Source organism: Prinia subflava, chromosome 4 (assembly GCF_021018805.1).
Source record: "Prinia subflava isolate CZ2003 ecotype Zambia chromosome 4, Cam_Psub_1.2, whole genome shotgun sequence".
Lineage (NCBI taxonomy): Eukaryota > Metazoa > Chordata > Aves > Passeriformes > Cisticolidae > Prinia > Prinia subflava.
In genome coordinates, this window is record NC_086250.1 from 54,019,152 (window position 1) to 54,032,291 (window position 13,140).

The 13,140-nt window shown below is 39.1% G+C and overlaps 1 protein-coding gene across 7 annotated transcripts in view; it reads left to right on the forward strand.

Moving 5' to 3' along the window:
• The window catches only part of PLXNB2 (plexin B2), a 252,410-nt gene that overhangs the window by 53,961 nt on the left and 185,309 nt on the right, over positions 1-13,140 (forward strand). The gene's annotated exons all lie outside the window — the stretch shown is intronic.

The window sequence follows — 13,140 nt, forward strand, 5'->3', positions numbered from 1 at the left end:
CCTGCAGTGCAGTGTTTTACCACAGTCTCACTGGGACAGGAGGATGTGGTGGAGCTCTCCAGTAAAGGGGGATGTGCTGGGCTGGAGGGATCCTGAGAGGAGAACCCTACTGGTTAGCCAAGATTGACTTTTCATAAATAGTGTTTTAAAAGGCTGGTCCTGACGAGTGAGAAAATATTTCTTGCTTTCTTGTCTCCAGACACCCTATTAACAGGTTTGATGCAGTCAAGATCTCAATTTCAAGAGTATAAAAAACTGTCAGATTGCTTTTTTGTTTTGTGTGTGTTTTTCCTACAGGATATAGTGATACCTTTCTTAGAATCTTTTTTTTTCTGATTTTTTCTCAACCTCAGTGCCAAAAAGAAACAAGTTATCCATATTTGATAAGTCACTTTTGCCATTAATGGCCACCTTTGAGATAATTTTAAAGGCACTTGAGAATTCTTGCATGAAAGTCAGTAGTTTTTTATGTTGGTATAGGTGCTTTTTAAATTTGTGGAGTGCTTTTTCTTCATTCAAATACATGTCTCAGCCTCGTCAGAATATTAATAAGTAGTTCTTATGCATAAGTATTTATTTTCAGACCCAATTTGCAGCTGTTATGGTTTGTTGGATCAGCGATTTCATTTTTTAATGAAAATTCTAAGGGGGTTTTGATTATGAAATGAAATATCTTGAAAAGAGCTATTAAGTTTTAATGTATCAATACCTGCTTTTTAAAAAACTTGCATTTAAAACTTCATACCTGTTTAATTTATCCATGGTACCTCTAATTTTAAAAGTCTGGATGATAGAAGGCTTCTTTATCCATAACAATTTGGAAAATAAATAAATAAATAAATAAATAACTTTTGGGTCTAATTCAGAGTCACAAAAGGAAGTAATAATCTAGAACAACATGTAGGGTGATTCTTCAGGTCTTTTTGTGTTCCAAAAAGCCCTTTGAGAAGATTTTGAGAAGCATTTTAAAAGCCAGTGGTCCCTCAGCAGGATGGGTTGATGTGGTCCTTTTAGCACAGGAGATGGCATTACCCAAAATCAAACAGTCCAGCTGCCCACTGGAATGCAGCCCTTTCCCCAAGGTTTCATGTCTGAGCCAGTCCTGCCACACTAGCTCTCGTGAAGCTGCTGGGGAGAGGGGGAAGACTTATTTGGCCCTGCAGAGGTTAAAAAGGCCTCTGCAACACTGTGGGGAAGGCACGGCAACAGTGTGGCTATTTGTGAGCCCACAAATGTGGCGAGACTGTGGTTTACATTTTGCTGACAAATGACTTGGTCTTGATCCAGCTTAAGTTGGAAACAAAACTGTAAGCCCTAAGTAAGCTGGATCCTACAGCTGTTCACCACATCTGGGCTTTTCTAGGGCTCCCGCCCCCAGGCCGCTCCCACAGCAAGGCCCTGCGCATTCTCCTTAGACAGATTGTTCAGCAGGATCCAGTCAAAAACTGCCTTCATGTTTGCCAGGGGTTTGCTGGCCCTGAGACTGGCCTGTCATAGAGGAAAACGTTCCTGGAAGATGTCTGGAGTGCTCATCACCCTGACTTTCTGCTTGTTTGTCAGTGCTGAGGGCTGGAGAAGCCATTTTGCAGTGCACAGAGCAGCGTGTACTGTGCTGGGAAGATGAAGATGAGAGAGAATTGGAAGGAGAATGATCAGCCTCCACTGAACCATTGAGGTTTTCCTGATTTGGGTGGTGCAGTTAGAAAGGACATTATAGGTTTGCCTTGGGTACTGTAATACACCTTTTATTAGAGCTTTCTTAGCTTGGTCAGGAAAGATTGGTGATTTTCCTGTTAGTTCTGGCATCCTCTCAGCCACCTTCTCCTGCTGACTCCTACTGCCCGAAGAGGTGGTGCTGTCCCCGTTCTTCCCTTTATCTCCTCTGCAGATTGCCACAGTGAGCCAGCTCAGCTATTATGCAGCCAAACCACACCAAACCAAAGAAAACAAGGTCTTTGCTAGATTAGTGAGTCAAATCAGTTTACTTCTGAGGGCCAGCTACAAGGAGGATGTGAGAGCGCACAGCGGAGGCTAAGGAACAGAGAAGGTCCCTCTGCCTGGTGGTGTGGATCATCTGGGTCAGAGGACTCAGAGCTGTGCCCAGAGCATTCCTTCTTGGGTATTCACCAAGAGGCAAACTCAGCGAAACCCATCCTGTTGAGAGACCACACTAATCTCTTCAAGCCTCTCGTATGTGTTTTTCAATGTGGATTCTTTGAGGTATATGCTTTACTTTTATGCAAGTCTGTTGAAAGAGACAGTCAAGCACAAGAGGACAAATTGGTTTAGAAAACAAATTTCATTTATCCCAGTGCTCATAAAAGTATTTGTCTTATAACTTGTGAAAATGAATGGATGCTAGAGAAGCTATTCCTATTTCCTAGTCATGCTGAGTGTAGCCACTGTCAGCACAAGTGATCCCTCACCCTTAAATATTAAAGCCGAGGCTGTGGCAAGTATTTTTCTTCAGCTCAGTAATTCTGTATCTCACAGTAACAGCTTCCACAAGTCACTGACTGTTGTAAATGCCCATGTCTCACAGTAAAACGGATTGTAAAAAACATTCTTTTACCTCATTTGGTTAATTAAACTCAACAAAACGTTGACTTTTTTTTTCAGGGAAAATATAAGTCTGCTGTATCACTGTGGGAGAAGAAAAAATGAAAGTGAATCACTTTGGGGATGTGATAGTTTGTTTCTTTGGTAGAACCTCCTATGCTGAAAAATATTTCACAGAGACAGTGCTTCAGACTCCAGTAGGGTTGCATGTTATTCTAACGTTGTACAGCAGCTCGATCTGAGTGCCTGAAAACCTTTCCAGATATTTTATGGGAAAGATGCTAAATTCTGTGGCACTGTTAGCTGTGTGCTGCTGAACAATTAGACTGGACCTCTAGTCTTCACCTGGCAATGAAAAAAAGGCTTGAATTGTGCATATTTACAGGGTGTTTTGTTAATCATCCCTCTTTTCTAGCGAAGATTAAAGAGCTAGCCAGCCCCTTGCAAGGGCAGGAAGCATTTGTTGGCTAACTGTGGCAGAAGTTAATGAATACTTGGTCTCCTGCAGACACTGCTGTATAAAGAGATAACAAGGGGAACACCAAGCATGCCACCTTGCCTATCTACTTACAGTAACTCAGCCAGCTGCTGATTAAAGCCATCCAGTTTTAGAGGGCACCAAGAGCAATGCTCTGAAATTTCACGCTGAATTGATTTAAGAAGTTACTGTTCCAGCTGTCAGCTATGTTTCTTTAGCAGAGATGGTTTAAGGAAATGAAAGACAACTTCCCCCTCATGGCAGTTCACAGCCTGGTATGCTAACTCATGCTGAAATATGCTGGCCATCCTTTTGCAGAGATTGCAGCCTCCAGCAATGGGTGGGATTGACAGTACAGGGTGGCATCTGCCACCAGGCATGAACTGCTTGGACTCCTATTCCCACACCACGTTTTTTAGGGCTAGGAGGCTGGTGTTTGTGGTATCTCACTAACAACTTCACCAAAATATACAGATTATGTATTCACACCAACAGAGAGCATGCTGCTTACCAGAAATTGTAACCTATAGCAGATGCAATTGCCCCTGGAGGCAAACACACACGTGCATGTCTGGCCACACTGTCATGGATTTCCCTCATAACTTTAGGAAGGGAAGGGCAGGTTTTAGTTCACCTCTTGAAAGAGCCTTTGCAGTAATTTCTTTTATTTTGACGGAAGACATCCAAGATTTTGTTTTTCTTTCCTTTTGTTATAGTACGCTGTGTTGCCTGTTTCAAGCCCTATTTTCTGTTTTATTCACAGAAGAGGAGGGAGGAGAAGGCTTTTTTGTCAGGTTCATAAGATAAATTCAGGTCAGACAGGTTTTGAAGCTTCTAGAAAACTAGAGGAATGTGTTGCAGTTAAAGGACTAGTTTCACTGGAATTCTGCACTGACTGCTGTCAGTCATTAAGGCTTTCTGCTTCTGTGGGATCTGATCCTTGGGAATAAACTGTGATAATTTTGCAGGCTAGATGCCATTTGGTGTTTTGATGAATATATAGCTTTCATGAAACAAAGTCATGTTTAATCTTAGAAGAGATTGTGCAACATGTAAGAAGGATTTACAAATAAAAATCAAATTACTACCTTTTTTAAAGATCTGCCATTTCCTGTAAAGTGTGATGGATTCAAGTCATTCCTATGAACTCCAACAGAGGCATACACTCATCTTCTACAAATTACTTCAATGCTTTTTAGGTATCTTTAATTAGTGTCTTGATGACTGGCAATGAAGACAAAGTTACGGAGGTGACAACTGCCTGCCAAAACTCCTTTATAGCTCTGTGGTTTGTCAGTTTACTATGAGAATACTTACCATTTCCTACTACTGTGGAAAATTCAGGTTATTCATTCATTGCAAATGTTGAGATAACTACTCTATCATTATCTTAATAACTTGGGTCAATGCAGCATGTGTGCACTGCTACAGATCAGTCGTAGCTTCCTTATAGCTGCCTCTCAGAGTGCATGGCCTTGACCCTCAGAAAATGCTGGGCAATTGAAAAAGATTTTATTTCCATGCAATTTGCCTCTGTGAAATGGTTCTTGCTTTCTGCGTGGTCACCCTCTGCATACAGCTAAATGGATGAACATGAAATTGTTGTACATATCAATATGATGCATGTGCCAGAATGTGTCATGTATAATCTGAAATTACCAGCAGACATTTATCTGCCCTTTTTCTGTCTGTCTGTCTGTTTGTTTGCTTGTTTGTGGATTTCTGTGCACACATGGTTTATTATATAAGTTAGATTTTTTCATAAACAGATCTAATGCAATATATTAATTCTTTTTTGAGAAGCTTCACCTCCCTTCATTATATAATAATGGAATGATAACTAAATAACAATTTTTCTTACAACTTAAATAAATGTTTTTAAAGTTTTCATTTGGAAAGATGTCTCTGCAGGTGCCGTGTTATCTTTAAAATTGTCAGTTTGGCAGCATGAAGTAAAATTGAAAAAGCAAAAGTATGTATTTTTAAAGATTGAGCCATAGAAAATAAAACTTCAAGAATAATTTTGTTTTAGTAACCTTCATTCTTAGAAGAATTTCATCTTGTGGTTCTTTGCTATTGCTGTGTGATTGCTGTGTGGTGGTTTTTTATTCTTTATGAGGTAAGCATGGAGACCTTACCAATTTTTGCCTTATGTTCATCAGTTAAAGATAGTATCAGTTGCTCCAAACTTATAATAGGTTAAGGAATAAAAGACTTGGTCCTAGCCCTAGTAAACTGAAAAATACTCTGGTGAGAACTGAATGTTTTTACATTCCTTTTCTTCTGCTCTTGGCAGAAAGCATGACAGTGGTTTACATGCATTTTTTTCCTCCCATTTCTTTTGCTGGTGGCCATTAATGCTGTTACTTCCATTATCATGTTTCAATCAGTGTGCCTTCCTGAGAGAAGGTCCTTCACAAAGCAGTATATTTAAATACGATTCTGGTCAAGGCAGAACTATATTTTTCCTGTTGAGCTTATGGCTCAATATGTTCAATTATTGAGGGTTTTTTTACTTTCTGAATCTAGAAAATAATTTGATTATCTGACCTGCAAATAAAAACAAACTACTAAAAGAAAAGCTTTTATTGCTTTCAAATAGCAGAAATTACTTTAAAGTATTTTCTCCTTCTGAGGTGGTTTTAAGGAAAAAGTTATTGTGCATGAAAAACATATACTTTCTCTAACATCCCTTTTCTCTCAAGGTGCCTATGCAAGACTGACCATTGCTTTCAAGGGGAACATTTCAGTCTTTGAATATTGTGTATATGACTTTGAAATCCAAACATTTTGAGCATGTGGCAGGGTAACAGCATAATTCTCTGCCCACCTTTGCCCTTTATGTACAGACTCTGCAATACTAATCATAAGTATGTGAGGACAAATAATTAATCCTTGCTCTTACTAGAGCTGACTTTTGTGTTTGTTTCCCAAGGAAACTACCTAAATTTATTTGATGTTAAGAATTTCTTGTAAACATGTAAAAAGCTATTACTATGCAAATTTGGTATCCATGGCCTTTCCATTTTGCTGATTTCTTGGGCTCTCTGGGGACTATAGTTATAGTTAAAGTGCTGCAAACCATGGTAGGATCCTAAGGCACAGCTTTCAACCCAAGGCTTGGCTGAGCTCTTCACAGCTGTGTGAAGGCAGCCACATCATGTAATACAGTCATCTCGTTAGGTAATCAGTTGACCAGATACATCATCACTTTAAAATTCATTGTGGAGAAAAATCTCTTCTGATTCTAATCTGTGGTTCAGCTGTGATGCTAAACTTAAAATCAAGCAAGTGTGTATATATATTTAGATGACTGACTTCTGAATGCAGGCCAGACAGAAGCAATTTGCACATTGAAATGTGACAAGCTCGCAGTGTGGAATTTTAATCAATGAGACATTTTAGCTCATCTCCATGTATTATTTATACTTGAAGACTAATATCAGATTAAAATATGGCAAACTTGCTCTTCCTGGAGGAGAGTTTGGAGACAGTGTGTAAAGAGTCAGGGTGATGAGGCTAGACACAGTGAGGTCAGTCTGCCCTATTAAACTGCTAATCAAACTTGTTTATGGCAAGAGGTATCTCTGTTACCACCTTTGTAGTATAAACCAAAATACTGGCACTCTTCCATGTACAGTATGTTCTCATGTTAAAATTGAATTCCAGAGACAAGGTTACTGCTAGGCCTTCAGTGCTTAGCTTTATGGAAACGAGTTACTTTGTTGCTCTAATTCGTGAAGTTAAATGATCGTTGTATGGAGTAGCTGCCTGTTGTTCTCTGTTACTAGTGTCAGACAACTTTTGTTGCAGCCACCACCTTTCAGAGGATTTTGGTGAAAATATCACACATCACCTCACAACATAGTGTACAGTATCCAGATTCCAAGACAAATAGATGTTTTGCAACTGCAGAAAGTGGCTGTCTTCTTGAAAGTACCAGGACAACTTCCTTTGACCATCATGTGTGTATAGGTATCATCCATCATTCCCAGTATTTTTAGTACTTTCATATGAAACTTACTGCTCAACTTTTCTAACCTTAACCAACAAACATGAATAAAATATCTTGTAATAAGAAGGAATTCTTATGTACTAAAAAGAAATATGTGTTCATTAAAGGAATATTGAGATCACTGGAAACTTCAAAGATGAATTTGAGGCACAGAACGATTGACTTGTATTAACAGAGAATAAAACTTTATTCCCAGCTGGAGAGGAAACAGGACTGGCAGAAAATCTTTGAAGCATTTGTTAATAACAGAACAATCTTGTCTTTGGGGTTCTGTTAGATGAATTAAAATCAGCTTCCTTTCTCTTCACTTGCTATACTAACAGTAAGAAATTACCGGAATTGCAACAGAATTCTAAGAGTTCTGACCTGATCAGTTCTTTTTAAGTGGATAAACTTTATTCTGGCCAGTGTTGAACAAGTAACTCATTACAAATAAGTAATTCAAGGTGATGAAGTGGGTTTCGCTCATAAAAAATTTCAACTGCATTATTTAAATACATTCCATACATTTTTCTCCCCAGTGACTGGGCAAGGGAGAAGAGTTGCCATGGCTGTTCTCATTTTGGGAGTGTGTAGAAATTTCTTCATTATCGTTATAAGTCCAGAAAAGCACCAGAAGGATGAGTAGGTTCTCAAAAGTTTCCAAAAGCTTTACCTGAGATCTCAGGCTATTTCAGAGATTCTTCAAAGAGAAGCATTTGTAAATATGAAACTGCAGAAACCATGTGTACGGTTTGGCAAGTAGAAAACCTTACTGGAGGGTTTTGTGTTTACCACAGTAAGTAGTTAATAATCATCAATAAACCACTTAAGCTGATGGTCAGCTTAAACCATCTTCAAGGTTTCAGCTCCAAACCTATCTTGCACAATACTTGAAGTCCAGAATGGATGTGTGTGGAATTGCAGATGACTGCTGTTGCATCAGTAATTCAGCTGATGCTTCTTCTTATTCAGATCATAGCCTGCACAACTGGTAGCATGCCCCATGAAAGAAATTATGGTAATTGTCATAATAAAAATAATTTAACAGACTGCTTTTTTTTTATAGCCAGCAGTCCATAATGATTGGTTTTATTGTGTTATAAACTGGTTAAGTCAAACACACATATTTGAAATGTAAGTAAGAATTTTTAGGGGCTCATAACTCAGTATTCATTCAGTTAATTTTTTTTAACTGAATTAATACTTTACATAATACTTTACTTCACATAATGTTCCCTTGAGATTTAGAAAGACAGTAATTACATAGTAAACATATACTCATTATTGCAATCACTTGTTGCAGTTTAACAGTGTCTGTGAAGATATGCCACTTCTTTACGAAGTATTTTAATTTAAGTTTTGAGTTTTTAAGTCTACTACCCATCACAGTTGCTAAGTTCCACTGTAGTTTGAGTAACTGGTATTGGGTGAACTGTCTCTGTTAAATAGGTAGCAGGTACTTGGGAGATATTTGTGCTGCTGGTCCAGGAGTTTGTAGTAGAGTTTCAATAGCTTATTTAAGGTGGGGTATTTTTTTTTTCTCCTCTGTGTAGTCTTAAAGCAATTACATCTTAACAGTTCCCTTCTGTGAATATCATCTCCAGGACAGGATACCATAAATGCTGAGACTAAGAGCAAGACAACACACAAGTGGTCAAACATCCAAAACTAGACAGAAAAGAATTAGGAAAGAGAAACACATAGCATCTCCCTTCATTACATCAGCTGGGAGTTAAATCATATATCATCATTTAATCTCACAAAGGAAATAGAAAATATTTGAGACATTGTGAGAGTACTGGAGTTTTGAAGGATAGACTCATACTCATTGATAGTTTTTGAAAAATTGAAATAAATCAGGTAATAAAATTCCCCTGAAAACAAACATCTAAATTGAACACTCCACATGCCTCTTCTGTATTTAAGTATCTCTTTTTCTTTCAATATATTCAGTTTGTAATTCAGTTGATCAGAGGGATGGAGCACCTCTCCTATGAGGAAATGCTGAGGGAATTAGGATTGTTCAGCCTGGAAAAGAGAAGGCTTCGGGGTGACCTGCTTGTGTCCTTCCTGACCCAAAGCAAGCTTACAGGAAAGACAGGACAAGATTATTTACAAGGGCATGAGGTGACAGGGCAAGGGAGAATGCGTTCAAATTGATGGAAAGTAGGAACTGGGAAGTTGCGGATACCCAGGGAAGTTGTGGATACCCAGGGAAGTTGTGGATACTCCATCTCTGGCAGTGTTCAAGGCCAGGTTGGATGGAGCTCTGTGCAACCTGCTCTAGTGGAAGGTGTCCCTGCCCATGGCAGGTGGGTTGGAACTAGATGGCCTTCAAGGTCCCCTTCCAACCCAGACCAGTGTAGGATTCTAGGATTCTGATGAACCCTTTTTAACTTTCAAATTGTGACACAGATTGTACTTGCATGGAAAGCTGCTATCTGCACATCTGACTTCAGATGCCCTTGTAGTTTTTAATTCTGCAAGATGATGTTTGGCCTTGATTATATTCTTCTGCATCTTTTTTGCATGTTCAACTGCTAAGCTATTTAGTCTTCATGTCTAAGGTTTGTTGATGCAAATCTTACTGCTCTTATTGCCCATGTACATGTTTTAATTCTGTGGCCTTTTTCAGGACCTAAGGATATTCTGAGTTATTCAATATTTTGAGAAGGAGCCAGGTAATTATGTGAACTCTAGTTAGTTTCTGTCTTGCTGGTAGATCCTGAGGTGCCCCTCTAATTCTGCCTTGGTCTTCTGCAAATTTGTGCTGGTCTGGTTGTTCTGGTGTAAATCTGTGAGGAACCACTCCCTGTCATTGTATCCTAATCCTGTTTCTAACAGCTCTCCAGGTCAAAGGCAAGAACTGGTCTTCCCAAAGCATCTTGAAGGGATGACTCTAATTCTCCCCTCAAGGGACTCCAAAAGGAGATGCCTGTTTACATCTCTGCCCATATAACATGGGGTAACTGCACAGAGAGCAGTTCTTTCCTCCCTCCCCTTTTGGCTTAGGGAGTTTGGGAACAGTGACTACAGCTTGACAGAAATTTGGGGCAGTTGTACCAGTGAGGAGGAGAATCTACCTGCTTAGAGTACAGCCCTGACCCTGTTTATCAGTCAGAAGCCATATCTGTATCTCTCTTCTGTATCTGACCACACAAAAGCAAGCTCTTTTCTCCAAAACCCAATGTGCACTGTCTGTTATTTACAGTAAAATACAGACAGCTGCAGAGAAAAATAGACTGCATTTTTAAGTTTTGAAAACATGGTTACATCCTCTAGCGGGACTGTGCAAGGTTGTGACTGTTTAAGTGCCATTGCAGTGGAGGCAGATACATGCCTGGCTAGTTTGTACACTGCATTTCGAATCCTGAAAATACTTCTGTCCCACATTTGACAAGTTTGTGTGGTACTGGCTACTCCAGGGAGTTTGTAAGTTCTTGAAATTTCAAGATGATGCTTAGTATATTGTGAAATAGTAAGAATAATTTACAATAATACTTGAAATTAAGGCTTCATTATTCTACTTAACCAAATAGTTAATGAGTTTTCCAAATTAAGAAAGTATCTACAGATACTCTTATGGTAATTTAAATGTAGTTCTGACTTGCAAAACATGGATTTGGATTTAAAACCATGGTTCAGATCTGCCTCGGGATTTATTTATCATGAAAACAAAGGCAGAATGCTCTGTGTTTGTCTTTTAAGATTTCTATTGCAAGAAGCTGATGAAAATCTGGATATACTTTTGAAACTTTTATAAGGAATACTTAATTGTGCTAAATCTGTTGGTAACTGAACACTTTTTGTTGCTTTTGTTGCTTTAGTTCTTGTAGAATTATCAGTGGTGGCTCCTTTAAAATATCACATTTACTTGGGAACAAACCAGATTGAGAAAAATGCCATTGTCAGGCAACTCAGGACAATTAAAATCTCAGTTTGAGAAGTGATATTTAATTACTTACTGCCTAGACAAGCTTGTAAAACAAATTTAATTACATGCATCAGACAAGCAAGTGGCCTCCACTTAAAATCCTGTGTACATAGGATGACCTCTTTGTCTGGCCTGAGATTGAACAGAGAAAAAATATAAAAGCACAAGTTTTCTCCTGCACATCACCATGGAGCAGCTGTGCTCTATACCTCCCTGGGGAAGCAAATGCCTTTGCTGTCTGCCCCACAGTCATGATGGAGAAACCAAAAGAGAAATTTAACCAAGGTAGAGGTTGAGACGAGTCAAAGGGCTTCTGACCACGGGAATACTGAGTTCAGTGTGCTGGCTGAATAGATAAGCTATGCTCTATCTGCCAGATACATCAAAATAATAGTTACTAGCAGCTTTATTTTCATGCTGTTGTACAAAATGAAGCTTGTTCGTGAATTATGGTGATGAAGATGGATAGTTTAACTGCTGATGGGTTCTCATGACAAGGAACTAAATTTAGATCTTCACATGTCTTTGCAGGAGGGAGGGAGTGGGTTGTTCATTTGTTTACTTCCATGCTACAGGATTGCACTGCAACCCGTATATAAGCATGCTTGCCCAGGAGGAACATCTGTAAGCCATGAGCACAGTGTGTCCACAGCTTGCTCTGTAATTGGACTGTAGATCAGGAGAAGGTGCTTTGAAAAGATCAAAGTAGACACTTTTTTAAGGTGTAGAGAGAGAAAGTACATCATGGGAAGTCTTTGTGTACAGAACTGGAATGAAAACTTTACAACAAATGTCAAAACATAGACAAGGCCCCAGATAGTGATCTGAAAATGGGAGAAGGGATTATGTGGCAGATGCAGAGCCAGCAGTTGAGGTTGGAAATGTGCATCAGTGCTTTTTGCCTTTGCTTTTTACTAAAGTCCTGACTCAGATCTCCTGTGTAAGGCTCTGACTCCCAGACTCGAGCAGATGCAGTGGGGTGAGCTGCAGCATTTGCCCCTCCCTGGCAGCAGCTTTGCTCCTGTGTGGGAAAGGGAGCCCACTAGCCAGGGCTCCTAAAAACCCCTGCTCCTTGGCTGCTTTGCTTTGCAGGCTAGTGTGAAAATGAAACTAGTGCTTTATGTTACAATGTGTCATTTTATTGTAAGTGCTTCCCAACCTTATTTTACACTGAATTAATATATAGACCTTATGATTTTATTTTGGCATTAAATTAACCAACAATATAAATGTCTTGCCTGAAAGATGAGCAGCTGCCTACCAGTGTCGTAGATGTTTGCCTGTCCTTGTAACGGATTGAATTCCAGGAATATATACACTGTGAGAAAGAGATGCAACCCTGTACAGTTAATGTTGCTACTCCTAGCATATCTATAATGTACACGTACATACAGAGGAAAAATACATACAAAGGGATACATATGAATCTAGGAAACTGCATGTTTTCCTTGTTATTCTGTGTTGTGTGTTTCTGTCCTTATATGTATGTGTTCCCTATAAAATACAAGTTCATTTTCCCCAGTATTAAAATGCTTGATCAAAACTCCTTATCCATCACTATGGAAGACAGAGATACATATTATGGATAAACCAAATTTAAAAATAAAATACTGCTCCTCACAGGAAAGCTGGGAAGCTTTATAGATCATCTGCTGCAGGTATTGCTCCTTTTTACCAGGAGGCAAGGATAACTGTGGTGTTACCTAGTGAAGGTAAATAAACCTTTTTTGAGAGTCATACATGGCAGTCCATTGTTACAGCTTAAAGTTGTTCTCCATATGTCCTGTCCTCTGCATAATTTTTTCATGCCTGTTGATCCTCTTTACATTGATTCTACTTTAAATGAGCTCTGCAAAAAAACTTGCTGTCAGGTCTGGGAAATATAGTGCAACACCGTAATTTTCTGTGTTACAAAGTGTTCTGAAATGCTTTCAGAGGGATCCCAGTTTGTGCATTGAGTCAGCTGGAGTAATTAGGGCGTGATGCAATTGTTTCTTTATGGGCCTGAAGCCATCCCAAGAACCACAAAGTCTGATTTCTTCCTTGTGAAAGGTTGCTTTAACCCTTGGCCAGGTGGGTGTCATGAGTTTTGTTCAAACACTTTGAGTTCTGAGACAAACGGAATCACAAGACCTAAAGTTACTCAGCTCATAGGACTGCAGATCAACATCT